Source organism: Panthera uncia (assembly GCF_023721935.1).
Source record: "Panthera uncia isolate 11264 chromosome C1 unlocalized genomic scaffold, Puncia_PCG_1.0 HiC_scaffold_3, whole genome shotgun sequence".
Classification (NCBI taxonomy): Eukaryota; Metazoa; Chordata; class Mammalia; order Carnivora; family Felidae; genus Panthera; species Panthera uncia.
Genome location: NW_026057584.1, coordinates 39321881 through 39336800, shown reverse-complemented (window position 1 = coordinate 39336800; position 14920 = coordinate 39321881). Strand labels below are relative to the sequence as shown.

The window sequence follows — 14920 nt, the reverse complement described above, 5'->3', positions numbered from 1 at the left end:
CTCACATGGTGTATTGATTTTTTGTTGCCACCATAACAAGTTACCGAAAACTTGGCGGCTTATTTTTCAGTTTCTATGGGTAAGAAATACAAGGATAACTCAGTTTCTCTACTTCCAATTTAACAAGGCCAAAATCAAAGTGTCCACCGGCTGGACTCTTATCCAGAGGCTCTGGGAATACCTTATTTCCGTTCCCATTTGTGTTCTTGGCAGAATTCAATTCCTGTTCCTTGAGGTTGTAGGTCCCTATTGCCTAGTTGACTGTCACTTAGGGACTGCCCTCAGCTCCTACAGGCCCACGTCTATCCCTTGCTGACAGTCCCTTTCATGTGAAAGACAGAAATGACATGTCAAATCCTTCTCACACAATCTCTCCAACCGCCACCTCACTCTTCTGCCTCCAGCTAGAGAAAGTTCTCTACTGTTAAGGGCTCAAGTGATTAGATTTGGCTGACATGGGTAATACAGGGTGGTCTCCCTGTCCCAATTGCGTTTGCATAGTCTCTCTTGCCCTGCGACATAACATCTCAACAGATTACAGGAATTAAGATGCAGATTCTTTGGGTCCATTATTCTGGCTTTTTCACATGGACAGCTGTGTTTGATGCTTGTGGCAAGGTGGCAGCAGGGATCTGTTCATTTATCAGGGCTTATTGGTCTTCTTGAACAAGAAAAAGGGGAATAACTGCTACCTCTTCAACTTGAGCATATTGAGATGATAACTTCTTCATCTGAAGCTGTTAGTGCATTCTCTGAAATACAGCACCCCTCCATTTTGCTCTATTATTTTACCAACTCTAGTCCTCATCTGACCTCAAAGAAGCCTGTTCCGGAAGAATTACTGCTTCCCACAAACCCAAAGAATTCTCTTGTTGAACACTCAGGTTCTGGGCAAAGACACACCTTTAAGGCGAAGGATGACTTCTGCTTTGGTAGCCCTCCTCTCTCAGCTTCCCTAGATGGACTGGCCTGAAGAAGAAAAGCAGAGAGAAAAAGAAAAATGGTTGGCTTTAACACAATGATATACCAAAGGCAATTTATGAATCCTGTTCATTTTAATAGTCAGAACTCTGAATGTGATTATAAAGTGGCACCAGGACCCACCTTCGTTGTGACATAGACAGATGTTGCCTTTCCCCTTTAGTTGTGCCCTTTAATATCTTTACCTTGCACACCACTTCACAGTTTGCAAGTCTTTTATTACACATACACTGTCACCTTGTTAGGTAAACCGGGCGAGCGTTATTACTCCATGTTTTACATGTGATCACTGATATTCAGGTGAGTGAAGTGACTCCATGTCTGCAGAGCAGGTGAGCAGCACAGCCGACTGTGCATTTAGTAGTTGTTTTACCATCACTATGGCAATCACAGCTGCACCAATCGCCAGAGCTCTCTTGTTAATCTCTGCCTCCTTATCAAAGTCTAGCCCCTGTGACTCCTTCACAATAAAGTATGAGTGACTGGATCTTCCCAGGAGTGTCTGCACTTTAATATCAAATGAAGGAAATCCAAAGAATAAAATGTCAGGCATTAGCAATTAAGTGAGGGAGAAATGGGAAGCAAGGGGGCATAGGAGGCATGAGGTCTTCTCCTATAATGATACTTGGAAGGTTCTTCCAAATATATAGAAAGGTTAAACTCAGTGTCAGATTCTCGTGAAAGTTAAACATAAAGTGGCTTCAGACTTATCTCAAGTCATCCCAAAAACGAAGTCAACACATAGAGAAGGGAAGGTGGGAAGTTTAAAAATAATTAGAGTGCTTTTTTGCAATGGGTTTGCCACAGCACAGGTGTCATGAAAACCACCACTAAACCCAAACCAAAATGGGAAAGGAAAAGACTCATATCAACATTGCCGTCATTGGGCATTTAGATTTCGGCAAGTCTACCACTTCTGGTCATCTGATCTATAAATGTGGTGGGATCAAGAAAAAGGGGGAACTATCAAAAAATTTGAAGAGGCTGCTGAGATGGGCAAGGGCTTCTTCAAGTATGCTAGGTGTTGGGTAAACTGAAAGCTGAACGGAACGTGGTATCACCACTGATACGTCCCTGTGGAAATTCAAGACCAGCAAGTATTATTTGACCATCATTGATGCCAGAGGACACATAGACTTTATCAAAAACATTATCACAGGCTCATCCCAGGCTGATTGTGCTGTTCTGACTATTGCTGCTGGTGTTGGTGAATTGGAAGCATGTATCTCAAGAATGGGCAGACTGTGAGCCCATGATGGGGCCGTGTTGGGGCCCCGCTTACACACCGGATGTAAAACAACTTACTTTGGTGTTAACAAAATGGATTCCACTGAGCCACCTCACCGCCAGAAAATATATAAGGAAATCATTAAGAAAGTGGGGCACCTGGGTAGCTCTGTCGGTTAAGCGTCTGACTTTGACTCAGGTCATGATGTCATGGTTCATGAGTTTGAGCCCCGCTTCGGGCTCTGTGCTGACAGCTCAGAGCCTGGAACCTACTTCAGACTGTGTCTCCCTCTCTCTCTGCCCCTCCCTCTCTCTGTCTCTCTCTCTCTCTCTCTCAAAACTAAATAATTAAAAGATTTTTAAAAAAAGAAAGTAAGCATCTACATGAAGAAAATCAGCTACAACCCCTACACAGTAGAATCTGTGCCAGTTTCTGGTTGGAACGGTGACAGCATTCCAACTTAGCGCAAGCCAAGTGCTAACATGCCTTCGTTCAAGGGATGGAAAGTCACTAGTGAAGATGGCAATGCAAGTGGAACCACACTGCTTGAAGCTCTGGATTGTATTCTGCCACCAACTCACCCAAATGACAAGCCGTTGCATCTGCCTCTCCAGAATGTCTACAAAATTGGTGATGTTGGTACTGTCCCTGTGGGTCAAGTGGAGACTGGTGTTCTTAAATCTGGCGTGGTGGTCACCTTTGGTCCAATCACTGTTACAACTAACATAAAGTCTGTTGAAATGCACCATGAAACTTTGAGTAAGGTTCTTCCTGGGGACAATATGGGCTTCAATGTCAAAAACATACCTGCCAAAGACATTCATTGTGGCAATGTGGCTGGTGACAGCAAAAATGACCCACCAGTAGAAGCACCTGGCCTCACAACACAGGTGATTATCCTGACCCATCCAAGCCAAATCAGTGCTGGATATGCACCTGTGCTGAACGGTCACACACAGCTCACATTGCCTGCAGGTTCACTGAGCTGAAGGAGAAGACTGATTGTCATTCGGGAAAACAGATGGAAGGTGATCCCAAGTTCTTGAAATGTGGTGGTGCTGCAATCATTGATATGGTTCCTGGCAAGCCTATGAGTGTTGAGAGCTTCTTTGACTATCCTCCCCTGGCCCGCTTTGCTGTTCTTGACATGAGACATATGGTTACTTATGGGTGCCAACAAAACAGTGGACAAGAAGGCAGCTGGAGCTGGCAAGGTCACCAAATCTGCCCAGAAAGATCAGAGGGCTAAATGAATATTATCTGTAATACTTGCAACCCCAGGCTTAATGAGTGGTGGAAGGACAGTCCCAGACTGTTTGTATTAACTGGCCATTTAAGTGTGATGTAAAAGACTGGTTAATGATAACAATGTATCATAAAACCTTTAGGAAAAAAAGGAGAAATTTTTTGAAGTGTATTTATTCTGAAAGAGAAAGAGAGAGAGCAGGAGTGGGGAAGAGGCAAAGAGACAGGGAGGGAGAGGATCCCAAGTAGGCTCTGCACTGTTAGCACAGAGCTCTATGCCGGGCTCAAACTCACAAACTGTGAGATCATGACCTGAGCCAAAATCAAGAGTCTGAGGCTTAACCAACTGACCCACCTATATACCCTGGAAAGGAGAATAAGGATTCTCTATCTCCCTCTCTCTCTGCCCCTACCTCACTCATGTGCACATTCTCTCTCTCTCTTTCTCTCTCTCTGTCTCAAAATAAATAAATAAGCATTTTAAAAAAAAGAATTAGAGCAAGAAACTTAGGAGGAGAGAACAAAATGCCATGTGCCAAGAGATGAAAATGATTTAGATAACTACAATTCTCAAGTTGATGTATTAAATCTGATGTATAACAGTCCGTCAAGAAATGGAGAAGCTGGAAATATGGCCTTCTCTCCCAAATGATTGAATAACAGTTATTTTTATGCTTTTTTTCTTTCTCGCTCATTAGAATAAATTGCCCTGTCCTGAACTCAGTAAGACCTATGAAGCCCCTATTAAAGAAATGTAATCATCTTTGAGACCAAAATAGTCACTGAAAATAGCATGCAAGTTCCTGCCTATCTCTTTCTTTTCCCTATAGCGTTTTTCCACTTATTTTTTGTCCTCCTGTTATCTCTTGACCTGTTTTATGCTATCAGCTTCTCAAATGTCTTTTAATAACATATAGAAAAGTATGCACTTTATGTTTCCCTTTGTGAAAGCTCAGGCCACCAAAAAACCTTAAAGTAAATTAGTCTGATAAAATTATACTGAAACCTTCTTTGCAGCAGTGCTGGGATCTTATGTGATTTCTTGTTTAAAAGCGAAACATAACAGCATCTTTTTTGTGTCATTATAAAGGTGAAGGGGGGGGGGGCACCCAGCTGGCTCAGTCAGTAGAGCACACAACTTTTGAATTTGGGGCTGTGAGTTTGAGCACCATGTCGAGTGTAGAGATAACTAAAAAAAATATTAAAAAAAAAAAAGAAAAGGTGGTGATTCCATGAAATGAAACAATATCCATATCATAGGAGTCCCATTAGAAGAAGAATGGGAAAAAGGGGCAGAAGGTTTATTTGAACAAATTATAGCTGAGAATTTCTGTAATCAGGGGAAGGAAACAGCAATTCAAGTCCAAGAGGCACAGAGAACTCCCCTCAAAATTAACAAAAACAGGTTAACACCATGACATATCATAGTGAACCTTGCAAAATACAAAGATAAAGAGAATTCTGAGAGCAGCCAGGAACAAAGAGCCCTTAACCTACAAGGGTAGACACATGAGGTTAGCAGCAGACCTGTCCACTGAAACTTGGCCAGAAGGGAGTGGCAAGAAATACTCAATGTGCTGAGTGGGAAAATATGCAGCCAAGAATTCTTTGTCCACAAAGGCTGTCATTCAGAATAGAAGGAGAGAAAAAGACTTTCCCAAACAGACAAAAACTAAAGGAGTTCATGACCACTAAACTAGCCCTGCAAGAAATTTTAAGGGAGATTCTCTGAGTGGAGGGAAAAAAGAAGACCAAAGCAAGAAAGATTACAAAGGATCAGAGAACATCACCAGAAACACCAACTCTATGAGTAACACAATGGCACTAAATTCATATCTTTCAATAATCACTCTGAATGTATATGAACTGAATTCTCCCATCAAAAGACATAGGCTATCAAAATGGGTAAAAAAAATAACAAGATCCATTTATATGCTGCCTACAAGAGACTCATTTTAGACCTAAAGGCACCTTCAGATTGAAAGTGAGGGGATGGAGAACCATCTATCATGCTAATGGATGTCAAAAGAAAGCCAGAGTAGCTGTACTTATATCAGACAAAGTAGATTTTAAAACAAAGACTGTAACAAGAGATGAAGGGCATTATATCATATTTAAGGGATGTATCCACCAGGAAGATCTAACAATTGTAAATATCTATGCCCCTAATTGTAAGAACCCAAATGTATAAATCAATTAATAACAAACATAAAGAAACTCATTGATAATAATACCATAATGGTAGGAGACTTTAATACCCCACTACAACAATGGACAAATCATCTAAGCAGAAAATCAACAAGGAAACAATGGCTTTGAATGGCACACTAGACCAGATGGACTTAACAGATATATTTAGAACATTTCATCCTAAAGCAGCAGAATAGACATTCTTCTCCAGTGTACATGGATCATTCTCCAGAACAGATCACACACTGGAACACAAATCAGCCCCCAACACCTACCAAAGATGAATATTTTCAGGTCACAATACTATGAAACTTGAAATCAACCACAAGAAAAATTTTGGAAATCCCTCAAATACATGGAGGTTAAGAACATCCTACTAAAGAAAGAATGGGTTAAACAGTAAATTAAAGAAGAAATATAAAAATACGTGGAAGCAAATGAAAATGAAAACACAACAGTCAAAAACCTTTGGGATGCAGCAAAGGCAGTCCTAAGAGGAAAGTACATTGCAATTCAAACCTATCTCAAGAAGGAAGAAAGGTCCCAAGTATACAGCTTACAACTAAAGGAGCTAGAAAAGGAGCAACAAATAAAGCTTAAAGCCATCAGAAGAACAGATATAATAGAGATTGGAGCAGAAATAAATGATATAGAAACAACAATAACAATGACAACAACAAAAAATGGAAAAGATCAAAAAACTAAATGCTGATTCTTTGAAAGAATAAACAAATTGATAAACCCCTAGCCAGACTTCTCAAAAAGAAAAGAGGGAGGACCCAACTAGATAAAACCATGAATAAAAAAGGAGAGATCACAACCAACACCACAGAAATACAAACAATTATAAGAGAATACTATGAAAAATTATATGCCGACAAACTGGGCAATATAGAATAAATGGACAAATTCCTAGAAACTCATGCACTATCAAAACTGAAACATGAAGAAATAGAAAATTTGAACACACACATAACCAGCAAAGAAATTGATTCAGTTATCAAAAATCTCCCAACAAACAAGGGTCTTGGGCCAGATGGATTCCCAGGGGAATTCTACTAGACATTTAAAGAAGGGTTAATAACTATTCTTCTCAAACAGTTTCAAAAAATAGAAATAGAAGGAAAGCTTCCAAACTTTTTCTGTGAAGCCACCATTACCGTGATTCCAATGCCAGACAAAGACCCCACTAAAAAGGAGCATTATAAGCCAATATCCCTGATAAACATGGATATAAAAATTCTCAACAAGATACTAGTAATTAGAATTCAACAGTATATTAAAAGAATTACTTGCCATGATCAAATGGGATTTACAGCTGGGCTGCAGGGCTAACTCAATATTCACAAATCAATCAACATGATACACCACATTAATAAAAGAAAGGATAAGAAACATATGATCCTCTCAATTGATGCAGAAAAAGCATTTGACAAAATGCAGCATCCTTTCTTGATAAAAACCCTCAAGAAAGTAGGGATGGAAGGAACATACCTCAATATCATATAGGTCATATATGAAAGACCCACAGCTGATCTCCTCAATGGGGAAAAACTGAGGGTTTTCTCCCTAAGGTTAGGAACATGACAGGGATGTCCACTCTCACCACTGTTGTTCAACATAGTACTAGAAGTCCTAGCCTCAGCAATCACACAACAAAAAGAAATAAAAGTCATACAAATTGGCGAGGAAGAAGTCAAACTTTCACTCTTCACAGGTTTTCTACATGGAAAACCCAAAAGACTCCAGCAAAAAACTCGTAGAACTGAAACATGAATTCAGCAAAGTTGCAGGATATAAAATCAACATACAGAAATTGGTTGCATTTCTATACACCAATAACTAAACAGCAGAAAGAGAAATCAAGGAATCAATCCCATTTACAATTGCACCAAAATCCATAAAATACCTAGGAATAAACCTAACCAGAGGTAAACAATCTGTAAACTGAAAACCATAGAAAGCTTATGAAAGAAATTGAAGACACAAACAAATGGAAAAACATTCATGCTCATGAATTAGAAGAACAAATATTGTTAAAATGTCTATACTACCCAAAGCAATCTAGATATTTAATGCATCCCTATCAAATAATACCAGCATTCTTCACAGATCTAGAACAAACAATCCTGAAAATGTATGGAACCACAAAAGACCCTGAATAGCCAAAGTGATGTTGAAAAAGAAGACAAGAGCTGAAGATGTAACAATTCCAGACTTCAAGCTGCATTACAAAGTTATAACCATCAAGACAGTATGGTACTGGCACAAAAAAAAACACACACATAGATCAGTGGAACAGAAGAGAGAACCCAGAAATGGACCCACAAACGTATGGCTAACTAATATTCAACAAAGCAAGAAAGAGTATCCGATGGAAAAAAGACAGTCACTTCAGCAAATACTTCTGGGAAAACTGGACAGCAACGTGCAGAAGAGTAAACCTGGACCCCTTTCTTAAACCATACACAAAAATAAATTCAAAATGGATGAAAGACCTACATGTGAGACAGGAAACCATCAAAATCCTACAGGAGGAAACAGGCAGCAACTTCTTTGACCTCAGCCACAACTTCTCACTTGATATGTCTATGTCTCCAGAAGCAAGGGAATCAAAAGCAAAAATGAACTATTGGTACCTCATCAAGTCAAAAAGCTTCTGCACTGCAAAGGAAACAATCAACAAAACTAACAGGCAACCAACAGAAAGGGAGAAGATACTTGCAAATGACACATCAGATATAGGGTTAATACCAAAAATTTATAAAAAACTTACCAAATTCTACACCCAAAAAACAAATAATCCAGTGAAGAAATGAGCAGAAGACATGAATAGACACTTTTCCAAGGAAGACATCCGGATGGCTAACAGACCCATGAAAAGATGCTCAACATCACTCATAATCAGGGAAATACAAATCAAAACCACAATGAGATACCGCCTCACACCTGTTAGAATGGCTAACATTAACTGCTCAGACAACAACAGATGTTGGCAAGGATGCAGAGAAAGGGGAACGCTTTTGCACTGTCGGTGGGAATGCAAACTGGTGCAGCCACTCTGGAAAACAGTATGGAGTTTCCTCAAAAAATTAAAAATACAATTGCCCCATGACCCAGCAATTGTATTGCTAAGTATTTATCTAAATGATACCAAAATGCTAATTTGAAGGGGCACATGCACTCCAAATTATGGAGCAGCAGCAGCACTATCAACAATAGCCAAATTATGGAAAGAGACCAAATGTCCATCGACTGATGAATGGATAAAGAAGAGTGATATATATACATATATGTATATATATATATATATATATATATGTATATGTGTATATATATATATATGTATATGTGTATATATATATCATGGAATATTACTTGGTGATCCAAAAGAATGAAATCTTGACATTTGCAAGAACGTGGATGGAACTAGAGCGTGTTGTGCTAATTGAAATAAGTCAGAAAAAGACAAATATCATATGATTTCACTCATATGTGGAACTTAAGAAACACAACAGATAAACATAGGGGAAGGGAAGGAAAAATAAGATAAAAACAGAGAGAGAGGCAAACCATAAGACACCATTAAATACAGGAAACAAACTGAGGGTTGCTGGAGGGGAAGTGGGTGGGAATGGGTTAAATGGGTGATGGGCATCAAGGAGGGCACTTGTTGGGATGAACACTGGGTGTTATATGTAACGAATCACTGGGTTCTACTCCTAAAATCAATACTACACTGTATGTTAACTAACTTGAATTTAAATAAATAAATTTAAATGAAAGAAGAAAGAAAGAAAGAAAGAAAGAAAGAAAGAAAGAAAGGGTAGGGATGGAGGGAGGGAGGCAGAAAGGGACTTTGGCAAATTATCTAGTTTGTTACAGGAATCTAAGAGATATTACATTAAAACCATCAAACAATAGTGCCTATCCTTCTTAATTATTCATGCATTTTCAATCTTCAGTAAAGAGAACTTCATAGAATATTTGTTCTCTTCTCAAATGAAAAAATAATAATGGTGATTCTGGTTAACACATACATGGGTAGATATTTAGTTATAAAATATGAGTTTTTATTTCTCTTCAGATATACAGAGATGTACTGTTTCATGTGTTAAGCACATCTAACCAAAAATTATGGTTATATATTTATCTGTTTAAGAGGAAATTTAAAAAAAGAGAGAGAAAATGCAAGATGTAGGGAACTGAGAGTAACCCTCCCTTTAAAAAAAAGATATAAGAACTATACCGAGTACATAAAGAACTGATCAGCATCTATGGTCACACCCAATAACCACATAGAAAGATAGTTCAGGATAATAGGTTAATTAGAATTCTCAAGAGAAGAGCTACCTCTGTAGACTCACTCCTCTCTCGAAGCAGCTGAAGCCTCTGCACGACCCCATTAATGACACCAGGATGATAATAAGACTGAATGATGCGAGACAGGACACTAAGGTGAGGCATCCTAGCAAACATCATTGTCCTAGGAGAGGAATAAGGGTACGCTAGAGGACAAGATGGGAGGAATGAATGGGAGGAAACAAGGCAGGAATTTTATCTCTTTATTTTATACAAACCAGACTCCCTATTATGTCCTTGAATCTTAGCCAGACTCTGGGGCTGGTGCTTTCCAGCAGAAATAAAGTGAAAGTAGGGCATTGTCTCCTACTTGTTACTGAGGACGACAGCTGATTACATGGGGGAATATTTGATAGAATTTGATTTGGAGCCAGTGATTTGACACTTCCTGGAGGTGTGTCTCTTGGCTTAAGATTAATGGCCAGGCTCACGTAGGAGTCACATCTTATCATAAAACACATATGAGAATTATTCACCTCTTCACTGTAAGGAGGGAACCTAAACATTTCAGCTTCTTTTCATTTATAATTGTAGTATGCTAGTCTAGAAACAGTACTGTAGTTAGAGGTTACTGATACTGCTCTCCTCTGCAGAAAAAAAAAAGGGGGGGGGGGTACTGATAATTATACAACCCTACTTAAATTATCCAGATTTTTTTTATCATTTTTTTAATGTTTATTAACTTTTGAGAAACAGACAGAGTGTGAGTGGGGGGAGGGATAGAGAGAGATGGAGACACAGAATCTGAGGCAGGCTCCAGGCTCAGAGCTGTCAGCACAGAGCCTGAAGCAGGGCTCAAACCCACGAATTGTGAGATCATGACCTGAGTCAAAGTCGGACGCTTAACTTACTGAGCCATCCAGGTACCCCTATCCAGATATTTTTTTAAATATTGCTAAAAAATCATATGCTAGACATTTTCAAACAACAAGTAGGCAACTAATGACTGTGGTTTAAAATGAAATTAATATTTCAGGGGCGCCTGGGTGGCTCAGTCGGTTGAGCGTCCGACTTCGCCTCAGGTCATGATCTCACCGTCCGTGAGTTTGAGCCCCGCGTCGGGCTCTGTGCTGACAGCTCGGAGCCTGGAGCCTGTTTAGGATTCTGTGTCTCCCTCTCTCTCTGCCCCTCCCCTGTTCATGCTCTGCCTCTCTCTGTCTCAAAAATAAATAAACGTTTTAAAAAAATTTTTTTTATTTTAAAATGAAATTAATATTTCAACGTCAAGATTCCTCTGGTCCTTGCAGTTCTGAAATCTCATCAGTGATGACAGAATAGAAATGACTTGATAATTCAATAAGTATTATATGAAAAATATGTCAATTATTTTATTTTAACATAACAAACAGTGGCCTATTACAATCTCTGAGCTCTGCTCTAGGGTCCCACCTAGACTTCCTCTCATCTGGTAGGAAGAGAATTAGCAAATAGCTCCAGTCCCTGCCACAGAGGGGCAGGGTTTTATGTTGCAGAAGAACAAAGTTCCCAATTACTTTTGGATTTAGAAATGATCAGAAGCACTTTTATTCTATGTTTGTTTTTTTGTCCTGAGACAAAGGAAAACTGTAATATTAAAAAAAAAGTCTTTTTTAAAAAGCTTATTCCAAATGTGTATACATAGTAAAACCAAGAATGTAGTTTAAATTAATTTTAAGTTTGGTTATGTCTGAAGAAAGTCACATACAATTTCTGAGCCATCATTTCTCTTCCGTGCCAGCCATGCTTTCTGTCCTCTCATAATTATCCAAATATGTTTCATGATTTTGACAACACAAAGGTTGACACTCTAGTTGGCTGATAAAACAATATGAGAGCAGGAGAGTCGGTGTTTTTTGACAATGAATGGAAACACATCCCAGGAATCTGCCAATTACTGTTGAGCAGAACCAAGTTTTAGTTTTACTTGAAAGGTTGTCTCAACCTGATCTGTGAGAAGGCGAGTTTTTTGTTCAGGTCCAGGGCTTACAGATTCTATTTGCACAGTTTTCTTTATCATCAAAGAGAAGCAATTAACAACATAACGCTTGAATCAACAAAGAGTGTTTTTAGGTCTCCTTGGCCTCGAAATTCCTCTTTCATTAAAGCTGATTCCTTCTAAAGTAAACTAACATATCTAACTTCCCTTCTTCAAAGGAGTTCATGTTATTCTGCTTCCACAGTTCTGTAAATCATACTCTTTCTAACTACACTTTCTAAGCCACTTCTCTAGGCTCATGAGAGATAAGAGTATAGAAAGGGTTCACACTACCTGCTGATGTTCTCACTGTCCTCCTTTTCCATCTTCAAATTCACACTCCTGATCTATGATAAATGTGCATCCTCGCCCAGATACTCACTCTCATGAAGGACAAACACAAATGTGGTAGATAACCAACAATGAAAGCAGAATTTTCAACATGCCTATTCATCAATTATCTATTTTTTGTTCATACTTGTATCAAGAGACTTGCTGATTTATCTTAATGAGGCCGGCTGTTAGTTCACTACATCGACTTGCTTATGCGAAACAGGATTTATTAGAAATACGTGCAATAGTTCATATAACTTATGGGAATGCTGAACAACCAGATCTGAGTTGGACAACCAGATCTAACTCCAGGAGTTAGCGGGGCACCCTCTCTTGAATGGATTTGTTCAAACCAATTACAGTCTTCTCTGTAATCTACTCAAGTTTCCCATTTATTGGACAAAACATCTGATTCGTTTAGAATCATAGGCTCACCTCATTCCCATTTTCCAAAACAGAAAGAGACTGTGCCTGAAAGAAAGAAACTCAACGGTACCAAAAGATGGAATGAATGTTAAGCAGCCCAAAACAAAGGCTGTCCACCCTACTCCAGCCCTTTGGCTTCCCAGTAACCTCATATCTGCTTCCTTACATTATAGATCCAGATGTCCCCATCCAACAGTTCGTAACTATCGCATGTAAAACTGACTAGCAGCTCAACATCTCCTCCAAAGAAAGAAAACTGAAAGTGGGTCAGTTTCTGTTGAAGTTGCTAAAAGTGGCATGACTTATTCTTGATCAAGTTTGGAATATATTTCCTTGGAAACAGTAACTCCTGGAAGGAAAGGCACAGGACCCAAGTGATCAGTCACAGCCAGTGAGACTTTCCTTGCACCCACTCTTTCCACCACCACCACCAAAGTTGAATCTGGTTATACGTAGGCTTGAAATACTGCCAGCAACTTACTTTTTTTTTTCCTTAAGAGACTTTGAAGTAGAATTTTCTGTCTTACAAAAGAGAGTACTAACTGCCTATTTCTTGGCTTGCAGAGCCGAGAGTAACTTAATAGGTCCCCAGATTGTACACCACAGGGAAGAAATTACATGGTGAAATGAATACTAAGAAGTCCAAAATCAACCAATGATCAGTGTATCTCCTTCTCAAATATGTTTTCAGTAGTTTTATTAAGATATAATTTATGTGACATTATATTAATCAATTTTATGTTTGTAGTCCAGTGAATTTTAATAAATGTGTACAGTTGTACAACCATCACCATAGTACAGTTTTACAAAATTTCTGTCATCCCAAAAAGTTTCCCTGTGCCCAGTTGCAGTCAGTCCTGACTCCAATCTCAATCCCTATACAACTACTGATCTGCTTTATGAAACTATAGTTTTGTCTTTTCTAGAATTTCATGTAAAGGGAATCTTATGTAGTTCTTGCATATGGCTTTTTTCACTTGTCATAATGTTTTTGAGGTTCATCCACGCTGCTGCATGTATCAGTAGTTCATTTTTTTTTTAATTTCTTAAAGTTTATTTATTTATTTTGAGAGAGAGAGAGAACACAAGTGAGGGAGGGACAGAAATAGGGGGAGAAAGAGAATCCCAAGCATGATTTGCACTGTTAGCACAGAGCCAGATGCGGGAATTGATCACATGAACTGTGATATCATGACCTGAGCCAAAATCAAGAGTCAGATGCTTAACCGACTGAGCCACCCAGGTGCCCCAATAGTTCATTCTTTTTTATTGCTCAGTTGTTGAGTAGTATTCAGCAAAATGGCAACATAACATTTTGTTTAGACATTCACTACCTGATGGACATTTAGATCTTTTTCCATGTTTTGTTTCCCTATTATGAATAATACAGCTCTGAACACTTACAGACAAGATTTTGTGCACACATGTCGCCATTTCTCTTGCACAAATTCTAAGAAAGTATATTTTTAACTTGTTAAGAAATTGCCAAATTGCTTTCCAAACTAGTTATACCATTTTATATTCCTACCAGCACCACATGAAAGTTCAAGTTCCTCCACATCCTTGACAACACTGGTATTATGCCTTTTTTTACTATTGTCATTCTAGATGCTACATTATGGTATTTTGCTGTGTTTAAATTTACATTTGCCAATGACTATATTTGCCATTTATATACCCTTTCCAACGCGGCGTCTACTCAAAACTTTTGTCCGTATTTGAAATGAGTCATTTGTTTCTGTATCTTATATTATAGGAATTGGTTATATATTCTGGATACGAGTTCATTTTTTATTAATGTTTATGTATTTATTTTGAGAGCAAGAAAGAGCAAGCAAGGAGAGTCAGAGAGAGGAGGGGGAGACAGAATCCCAAGCCAACTCCACACTGTCAGTGCAGAACCTGATGAGGGGCTCAAACCCACAAACCATAAGATCATGACCTGAGCCAAAATCAAGAGTTAAGCACTTACCTGATTGAGCCCCCCCAGGTGCCCCTGGATGCAAGTTCTTTATCATGTATGTTATTTGCAAGTTTTTTCTCTCATTCTGTGGCTTATCTTTTCATTTTTGTAATGGAGTCTTTTGAAAAGTAAAAGACCTTAATTTTGTTGAAGTCCAATTTTTTTTCTTTAATAATAGATAGTATTTTTGGCATCATATATAAGAAATCTTCGGCTAATCCAAAATTATAAAGATTTC

At 38.6% G+C, this 14920-nt stretch overlaps 1 pseudogene; it reads left to right on the top strand.

The window, feature by feature from the left end:
• The first annotated feature begins 1827 nt into the window (after positions 1–1827).
• On the top strand, positions 1828–3487 carry LOC125911342 (elongation factor 1-alpha 1-like; annotated as a pseudogene).
• Positions 3488–14920: the final 11433 nt, after the last annotated feature.